We start from the raw sequence: 9,834 nt of genomic DNA, 5'->3' as shown, positions 1-9,834 counted from the left end.
TTAAACTATTCTCACCTTAATGACCTCTCTGTGTGCTTTTTATAAAGACAAGGCGAGAGATGAATTTATGGTTTCTTCTATGTATTTCTGGTTATTTGAATAGCAGTTTCACAGGTGGATTATACTCTGTCTACATTTTCAGTAATTAAAGGTAACATTTGCTCTACACATGTTGTTAGCTATAAAAGACTCAAAGGTTTGCATAGGTTATATGTTGACATGGGGTATGTTAATACTGCGAGTGATTCTATTCAAAGAAAGCACATTTTAAATGTAGATCAAAAAGGTTTTATTAATTTTCTTCAGGTGTAATAAAGATCATTATTACTTTTATTTACAATAGATTTAATTGTGTATTTATATCTACTGAAAATCTTTTTGCAAACAGCCTCACCTTCTAGTTCTCTTTTCACCTCATACACCCTCTACCAGCTTCTATATTAATATATGTATAACTATTTAGAACACACCTGTCCATAGACTTCTCAGACAAGACTCCTCTTTGCCACATTTTTCTGCCAGTCAGCATTAAAAACTGAATGTTATTTATAAAACAACCACTCTGACACTCAAAAGATCTTTGTTAACTTTGACTTAATAAAAGTAGAGGTCACGCTTCCTCAGACTCCAATGGGTTAGGAAAGTGTGTGTGTGCAGGAGGTCCAGAGAGGCGACGTGATCCTGCTCTACAGGGCAGACAGACAGAAGCCCAGACACTATGTGACCACATGCAGCTGTGAGAGGATTGCCCTCAGGGCAGGCACTGTGACAGTGGCATCTGCACACTCTGGGTGATGAATTCAGGGCTTCCGCAGGCACTTGACAGGAAACCCACTAGATCTAGCTTACTGAGGCCTGGGTGGAGTTGTAGGTGTGGTCTCTGGCAGTAAACTGGCACACATGGTAGGATAAGCATTAACACTTTTCCTTGTCATCTACCCTTGGCCAAACCTATGACGAAAATTGTGACCATACGTTTCCTGTCTTATCCGTCCTGCATCGTACTGCATCGTACTACAGCGTACTGCATCTTATTAACGCCAGCAGCCATATCACCCTGCAACTCACAACTGGCAGCCCACTGAAGCTCAGCAGGTGTGAGCCTGGTCAGTACCTGGATGGGAGACTCCTGGGAAAAACTAAGGCTGCTGCTGGAAGAAGCGTTAGTGGGGCCAGCAGGGGGCGCTCACCCTGTGGCTCATGTGGGTCCTAATGCCCCAGTGTAGTGACGGGGACACTATACTGTAAACAGGCGCCGTCCTTCGGATGAGACGTAAAACCGAGGTCCTGACTCTCTGTGGTTATTAAAAATCCCAGGGTGTTTCTCGAAAAGAGTAGGGGTGTACCCCGGCGTCCTGGCCAAATTTCCCATTGGCCTTTATCAATCATGGCCTCCTAACAATCCCCCTCTATAAATTGGCTTCATTACTCTGCTCTCATCCCCACTGAGAGCTGGTGTGTGGTGAGCGTTCTGGCGCACTATGGCTGCTGTCACATCATCCAGGTGGGGCTGCACACTGGTGGTGGTGGAGGGGAGTCCCTATTACCTGTAAAGCACTTTGAGTGGGGTGTCCAGAAAAGCGCTATATAAATGTAAGCAATTATTATTATTATTATTATTATTATCGTACCAACTTTCCAAACAGATGGCTATGGGCCCACTGCTTTCTGGAGTGTCCCAGCCATGTAAGTATTTTGGAGCTTGGCTTGTGTTCAGTATCTTCGGTGGGGAACTTGATTGCCATTTTTAGGGTGTCGATTTAGAGTGTTGAGATGCCCTGATTCCCCTGTAGCTCACTGTATGTCCTGGGCAGCCACTGATAAGCTCATGTGCAGTCTGCTATCCCTGCGATGGACTGGTATCCCCTTCAGGATGTACAGTATTCTGCTTTCTGCCCATAGCTTCCTGGCATAGGCTATAGGTAGGCATATGTCTCCACTGCAACCCTGTTTTGCATGATGTAAAAATGGAAGTATGGAAGTTACAATACATTTGAAATATTTCTTTCAGATTTTTTCTTACGTGCTACGTTTTATGTAAGACTTTGCGTGTATTACATTGTTTCTCTTTGACATCTGTCGGTACAACATGTGAAGTCCCTGCAGTGCACACTTGTTTTATTTTAATGAAAACATGATAATAAACAAGCTTATTTAATATTTTATCTTAGATTTTTTCTCAGTAGGGTTATAATTATAATTATATCAGTAATTATATTGTATGTGAATGAGAGCTATGCACTTCTTTTAAAATGGAGCTTCACTTTTAAATGCCGCGGAACATTGTTTGCTGAAGCAGGTTCTCTGAAAGACTTCAGGATTGCCTGCTTTATGCAACATGGTTTTAACTACCTTTTGAAATGTTTCAGTCGGTGAAAGGAATCTGTCTAGCAAGGTCTTAATTGGCATTCTAACAACAGAATAAAACTTTGAAATGCTGTCGTGTTTATTACTTCTACGCAGGGTAAACGTGACGGTAAAAGGTATCACCGTGTTTTTGGTACTGTAGGTCTTGAAGAAATTCACTGGTGGAGCTGCAGGCTGAGTGCCAGTGATGCTCCGTGGTAAAAGCGCTGCGTCAAAACCACAACGCCTGCAGCTAGTTCCGAAATACAAAAAAAAACACACAACATGTTCAGACATGCCTCTGCTCTGTTCTCTCGCCATTCCTGACTTGCTTCACAGCGAAATGCCACCTTCCTTCTGAAATATAAAATACTTTAGATCTTTAGTACACACGCTGCATTTTTTTCTGATTTTCCGGTGCTTTCTCCTTACAGTCTAAGCCTAGTAAGAATCGAAAGGAAGATATGAATAGTGGACTCCAGTAGTCGAAGCTGACACTAAAAGAAAGAAACGCTTTCCTCTGACAAAACCCATCCGCCCGGTCGAGCGGTCTGCTGGAAATGCGATGTGCGTTTCTGTGAACTGGCAGAGCAGTGAACCTTTCGTCAATTCTACTTTCATAAATCCAGCTTCACACAAAGTAAGCGATAGACATCGGCAGTTTATGCGCCAACATTAAAACTACGGAGCGACGGAAAGCAGTCCGCGAGTGGTTTCACAGATATCTCGACCACAATAGACCAGACACACCAATCTTAAAACTATTGGATGTTAACTTCGCCAACAACGACCTTGAATTCAAACAACAACAACAAAAACCATCATTTTTGGAAATGAAAGGACACCACAACATACAAGGGCACCAATTTCAAAGACAGGTAAACCAGACATCAGAGCTTATTTCAAAGACACTGACACACGTCCTGCTACACAAGAACAACTTACTTTCAAATGACAACTCTTACCTTTTCACAAAATCTGAACACAACAGGATTTTGATAAAGCCAGAAATACACTAAATCGAAACACTGCATTCTAGAGATACAGAAGGAAATTTCTCAAAAATGTGACATGAAAAGTTTTAAACAGGAAAAATTCTGAGAACAGAAACACAATACCCCTTGTCACAACATACTGTATTCACAACTCAGCATAACAGGAAAGCAAAACTTAAAATCTACATTTGCCACCACAGTGCAAAACGCAGAAGTATTAAAGGAACGTAAAACCATTCCTGCATATAAAAAGAACAAAACCCCCCGAGATCACACAGTCAAAAGCAAACTTGAGGCCTTTGTGAAACAGAACAGGGATCACTATCCTAGCCCTAACTGAGAACTTACAAATTACAAAAATCCTAAACTGCACACTTCAATCCACCATGACTCAGTCAGTCTGAGAATATCTCACGTTAACAGTGTGAGATGGACAGGGCGGTGGCTCTGTGGCTCAGGATCTGTGTCTGTGGCTGGGAGGCTGCCGGTTTGTATCCCATGGATGGCAGAGGAATCCTACTCCGTTGGGCCCCTGAGCAAGGCCCTTCACCCCAACTGCTCCTGGAGCGCTTTATAAAAAGGCAGACCCTGCGCTCTGACCCCAGGCTTCTCTCCCTGTCTGTGCGTCTCATGGAGAGCAAGCTGGGACATGCAAAAAGACAAATTCCTAATGCAAGAAATTGTATAGGGCTAATAACGTGATCTCTCTTTTCTCTCCCTTAGCTGCCCTCCCTCAGATGGTGTCCCCAAGTGTAGAGCTCTGCTGCACCCCACTATAGACAATTCATTTCTTAAACATGATGGAAGAAACCTTTTGTGTTTTTTAGTTCAAACATGAATCTCAGGGCAGAGAAAACCGTACAGAAGTGCAGGAAACTGGTGGCAGAGGGTTATGGTAGGGTGGAACAAGCAACATGGTCATGTTGTCTGGTTTCTCTCAAAGAACAGCCTTGCATCAGTTCACTACTAGCTACCCTACAGGCAGGAAGGGCTCCTCTCATTAATAACCTTTTTGTTCTTGAAACTATCTTCCTTTCCTCACCACATTTTGGTTTCTTATATACTTAACACACCACATGATCACAAAGATTATGCATGGCATGGGAATTTAATATTTTCCTTCCTTTAAGCTTTTTTTTGTGGTCAGAGGTTTCTGCCATGTCTACTTGAAATGCCACTGAAGCCCAACATTCTCCTCCCACTTCAGCTGAAAGCTGTAGTCTATAAATTAAATTAAATGTCAATGTCAAACCACAACTGTGCAGGGAGTGGATATGTAGCAAGTGCAAAATGAAACAGAAGTAAAGAAAATCTCTTATACCCAGTGGTGTGCAGTAAGCACCCTTTAACCCTTCTGTGAAGGGATGGCAAAGAAGGAAAAAGAAAAAAATACTATTCAATAAAAAATATCTCACAATGTTACTGTATCAAACAGATGACAGTAAAATCGTCTGATCAGATTTGAAATTTTATGACTTGGAGAAGGGGTTGTACTTGTTTACATCAAAATCAGGCTCAAGCTCGTTCTGTGGGTTTTCGTTTATGTCCATTTACATTATGTGGGTCCTGCCAGTATTCCCTCTTAAAAGTGAAAATGGTGATGGATGGTAGAAATACGGATGATACTGTGGCGATGTTAGGAGCAGTTGGTCACAACAAAAAAGAGATCGGACCCTAGGCTGTGCCAGCCGAAGATTGAGGAGAGAGAACGAAGATTAAGTGGAGAAGAAGACAGGTTTACTTAGCCAAGTCGTGCAGTCAATATTCGTGGTCGAGAGCGAGCGTGGGACAAGTAGCCAGATGCACAAGACGATGGGTTTCTTAGACGTAGGAGTGAAAGAGAAGGTACTGTTGCTAAATGAGGGTTAACTCAATAGTGAGTATGGGAGTGCAGGTGAGTTGCCCTTAAGAAGTGGTTGTCAGCGGTGCAGGGCGAGGGACGTGGTTGGATAATTAGGTTGTGCGTCGGCGTTTGTGGGAAAAAGTCTGGACTTGTGTCTGATTAGTGAGATCTGTAACGGGCGAGCTTGATTGCAAAGCCTTTTTCACGCCTATCATTCAATGATAAATTCCGTCTTGTTCAGTGGTTCGACCAACGTCAACCCTTACTATTAGCAAGGCAGGGACATCCTTTGTATGGCAGTTCAGCCAGACAAACCACCAACGCCCACAATAGAAAATTGTTGGTGCTGCTTGCTTTTTGGCGCGGGTTTTGGAGCATGGAATCACAAGGGTTTGATCATTTAAGCTGTTTGACGAAGGCAGCTAAATTGCACCACGATACACCAGGAAATATACTCAAGTGAAATATTTGTAAGGGCCACGGCAGGTTAGCTTTGAGGAGGGGGTGAGCACGTAGTTGAAGAGTGCACTAAAAGTGCAATGGACACCACTGCTTATATCTGAAATTTTAGCTTGTAGAATAACCATTAGGAAGTAAGCCACAGGCTATTAATTATTTGCCATGATAAGTTCTAATTAATGACCAGTGAGCTGCTGTATCCAAGGGATCAAGAATTGTCATTTTTAATGAGCCTACAAGTTTGGGAATTAGCAGATTTACCAACATGCTGGAGAACATCTGGTGATACAGTTGGACATACTGTACGGTTTCCAGGATAAATTCTCTATTGTAAAGCTAATTTACATGGGGCATCATCATAAGGCACTACAATAACACATACAAAAGCAAGAGTTGGATTAAGCAGAAATTAAAATAACTATAGAAATTAGTTTTAAGACAGCATTTGAAAGTGGTGACTGACTTGGCTATCTAATGTATAAAATGGCCTGGAAAATAATTTTGCAGTCTTGGATCAACAGAACAGAGAGCACAGTCTCCCAGTGTTTGAAGTCTTGTACTAGGAACTTAATGGTCAGGCTGGCTGAAAAACAGATTACCGATGACCTTCAGGTCAACCATTGTCAAGTAAACTTGAATTACAAATCCTACAGTGGTACAGTGGATTAACAAACTGCTGAACCATGAATTGCCCAATTCTGTGAGCAACAACAATCTGGAGTTAAGATTAGTTGATATAACAGTTAATTAATATAACATTGCAAAATACTTTTGCATATTTAAAATACTTAAATATGACATTATATGCTATAATATGCAAATTAAAATTTATGGCATAAAAAGATACTTTATAACTGGATTTATATTAGTTTAAAATTAATCCCATTTCCTCTCCTTGAACTGTTTAACATACTGTACGGTACACACTATAAAGGTTGTTTACTTCAAAATGTGTGTATTTGATTTTTTCTACTTATAAACAAATAATGCATGTTAAATCTCACAGATTCTTCAATCTGTGAATGAGTCAGAAATGTTTTGCACCAAAGAAAATGCAATATTGAACACCAATACTAGTTTAAAATTATTTTACTATATTTGAATATGCACGCAAGCTGACAGATGGCAATGGAGGCCAGCAGTTGACAGTTTGCATAAACATGAGTTATAACCGTTGCATACAAGCACTAGTGAGCAATTTTAGGAAGCAATGACCAAAGTCTGACACTAGGTGGGAGAATACATATTGGCCTATTATATTTGCATATGCATGTGACATGACAGCTAGCAGCCTGAGCCTCCTACCTGGACAATAAATTGTTCTGTGCTATGAATGAAAGAAGCAACTTGCATAGAAATTCCAAAATGCCAGCAAGGTACAAAAATGACCAAGAAAACTTTACTGCAATTGGCCTCGTACGTCAAACCTGTGGTGGGCGTAAGAGTCCTCAATGCCACATTTCTCCCTAAATGTAAACATATATGATTTCATAATAGGAACTTTTAAAGACCTAACTGTAGTAATTGTGCTATTAAAGTCAGAAAGCTTTCAGTTTTAATGGAAAGTGTAGTGATTACTTTTGTCAAGTTGGTCACGTGTAGTGATTACCGTTACGATCGTCATCCCTCCTCTAAAGTACGCTCCGAGCCTTTTGTGTTAAATTCATCATCACGTTCCCCTGCCCCCTGTTCCGTCCTTTATTTAAACCCGGTGCTCTGCAGTGGAAGATGGAGGCCCGGAGGCCTGGAGACCCAGAGGCCCCCCTAGCATCAAGTCGCCCTACGTCTGCGGCTTGATGGCTTAGGCTCCCGATCGGCATCCTGACCTGCTGAGCCCGGGCCTCGGAGCGCCTGGCCTCGTCAGACTGTTTTAACCTCCTGTCCTGTTCAGGATTCCGCTCCTGATTTTTAACCTTGCTTGTCTTGTCTTGGATGGATCACCCGGCTTTGGATTTTGGGCTGCGCCTGGATTTCCCGATTGGACGTCCCTGGACTTGTTTGCCTGCGCTCCCGCCTTGCACCTGACCACTGTCGGCACCACCCACTGTTCGCCATTCCTTCCTTTCCTAACTGTGTTTTCCTGTAGCCCTTTTCCAGTCACTTCCGGATTATGCCGCCTGCACAGGGTCCTAAACTACGCCCCGTTACAATTACTTAAAGGAGAATTCATTGTAATGCTAATTGCCTGCTGATGGAATAGTAAAGATTGTTGTCAGTAGCTTCATTACTGAAGTAACGCATTCCACTCTCATGTCTTTTCATGATTGTAAGGTTCCAGTTTCCCTTCAAGACATGAAAATGTTGGGTTTTTTTTGGCCATTAGTTGCAATTAGCAGAAAGTCGATCGTCTCAGACATGATCACAGCCTGAATAAACTATTTTCTATTTTCTAACTATTATCTAACTATTTTGGTTGAGATGGCCCAGATTGAAAAGGTTTGCTAGTTTTTTTCTCAGAACACTTTTATCCTGCTAGCTAGCAGTTTCTATGACTGGCACAACCACTTGGCTTAGTGACTAATACAAAAGATTATGAATGGTGTATTAAATGGTGTTCTTCACACCAGGCAAGAAGTGCATACTATCTAGTAAACATGCTGAGCTGAGAGGAAGCAGGCAAATTGATATCTGTTTATACTGGCAACACAAGAGTTATGTACATACTGTAAAGCCAAGCCTTTTCTTTGGGGTCTGAACAAGCAGACACGGGTGAATTTGAACTGTTTTTCTCTTTTCATGGCTCATGAGAAACTACAGCCAGAACCTCTAGAACTTCCAAACTTCACTCACACAGAATGCACATCTGCACAAGGACATGCAAACACACGCATGCACACACACAAACAACAGCATGCTGCAGTTCTCTACAGTACATCATTTCAAGTGCTGTGTCTTCCTCGTTGAAATGAAGAAATGTAGATTTTTTAATACCTGAAGATTTGCAGGTTTTCCTGACAGCTAGAAAAGCTAGAATAACTCTAGAAGAAAAAGAAAAGTGATTGCCCTGGTAAATTTACCTTTTGGTGCATAACTTTAACTACTTCCTGTCAAGTTTCAGCTCCTTGTCGAAATATGCAAAACACGTGCAGATTTTACACATTAGTAACAACCTAAGTGTTAACACTCTCACACATAAAGTATGAAACACAGACAACCACTAATTGCTCTGATGCACAAGGTATAAAAAGAGACCTTACTGGTAATATCTATTTCTGCTAGAATGTGAGTTTCCATAATGTAAATTGGCTATAACACAATTGACTTATTAGGGAACTCTTTTATCACAAATCTGTGAGAAGGTCAGATCCTAATCTCACCCAGTTCGGCATCCTACACGTATGTCTATCTCACCTCCCGAACTTCTCCTTGCACATCTCTTTTGCAACACTTCTGCACCCCTGCAGCAGCTCCCGGGCTCATTCCTTGCAAACATAAGGAGGATTCAGTCATCCTAACAAGGCAATTTTTGTTTTTAAAGTTTAGCGTTGTAGCCAACTACATCACCAAGCAATTGTAAGGGTGCCAGGACCCGTATCCCCTTGTGCAACAAGTTCTTTGTATCTCCCAAACTCACCAGTGCACCCATGGACCAGACAAGATATTGGTGATGTATAATTATCCTATTTACTATTTCTACCCATTTTCCATCCCATTTACCTCAATCTACCATCACAGAGGACCCATGACATACCTGGCACACAGATCACATAACACAACGTTTCCACATAAGGTACTTACTGAGAGAACAGTACAAGAATCCCATGGACCCCAGTTCCTCAAAAAACATTTTTCCCAAAGGAAAACTCCAGTATTATTATTTGACAAAACCAGCTCTAGTTGAGCTGATGTGCCTCATTCTGCCACGTCCAGAAAAGAGGTGAAACTTTGTGTAGTTCTTGGGCTTTCTTAGGCTTCCTCTTCAATCCAGACCATCTGGAACAACGTGCCCTGTTTTCTCCAAGTCCAGCTTTGAGCAGAGGGGGAGGAAGACAAAGAGGAAGACAATTCTGGGGTCTTCCTCCTCTGCTCACAGCAGAGTCCCTGGTTTCAATCCCTGAGTTTTCTCCTGGTTCCAGTGCTTCAATCTGTGTCCCCCTCAGTTCTTCTCTCTCAAGATCCCCTTGAGTCTTCCTGATGGAGATGCCCCTTTATTGAGGACTCAGAACTCGTTTTGGGTGGAGGGGAAGTGTC

The sequence above is a fragment of the Lepisosteus oculatus genome, chromosome 1 (assembly GCF_040954835.1).
Source record: "Lepisosteus oculatus isolate fLepOcu1 chromosome 1, fLepOcu1.hap2, whole genome shotgun sequence".
Taxonomy (NCBI): domain Eukaryota; kingdom Metazoa; phylum Chordata; class Actinopteri; order Semionotiformes; family Lepisosteidae; genus Lepisosteus; species Lepisosteus oculatus.
This window is presented reverse-complemented; position numbering follows the sequence as displayed.